The sequence below is a fragment of the Carlito syrichta genome, unplaced genomic scaffold (assembly GCF_000164805.1).
Source record: "Carlito syrichta isolate Samal-C Ts95f unplaced genomic scaffold, Tarsius_syrichta-2.0.1 Scaffold308816, whole genome shotgun sequence".
In the NCBI taxonomy this organism is placed as follows: Eukaryota; Metazoa; Chordata; class Mammalia; order Primates; family Tarsiidae; genus Carlito; species Carlito syrichta.
In genome coordinates, this window is record NW_007252912.1 from 82,811 (window position 1) to 83,173 (window position 363).

The following is a 363-nucleotide window of genomic DNA, read 5'->3' on the forward strand; positions in this document are numbered from 1 at the left end:
CTCTACAATAAATCAAAAATTAGCTGGGCGTGGTAGCGCATGCCTGTAATTCCGGCTACTTGGAAGGCTGAGGCAGAAGGATCGCTGGAGCCCAGAAGGTCGAGGCTGTGGTAGCCAGGAGCGGCCACTGCACTCCAGTCTGGGCGACAGAGTGAGGCTCCAACTAAAAAAAAAAAAAAGGATACTAATGGCCCTTTAGGAATGTATCCATTGCATGAAGCAAATTTAAATTGTGGAATGAAGCCAGGCACAGTGGCTCATGCCTGTAATCCCAGCACTTTGGGAGGCTGAGGTAAGAGGATTGCCTGAGCCCAGGAGTTCGAGACCAGCCTGGGCAATGTGACAAGACTGTGTCTCTACAAT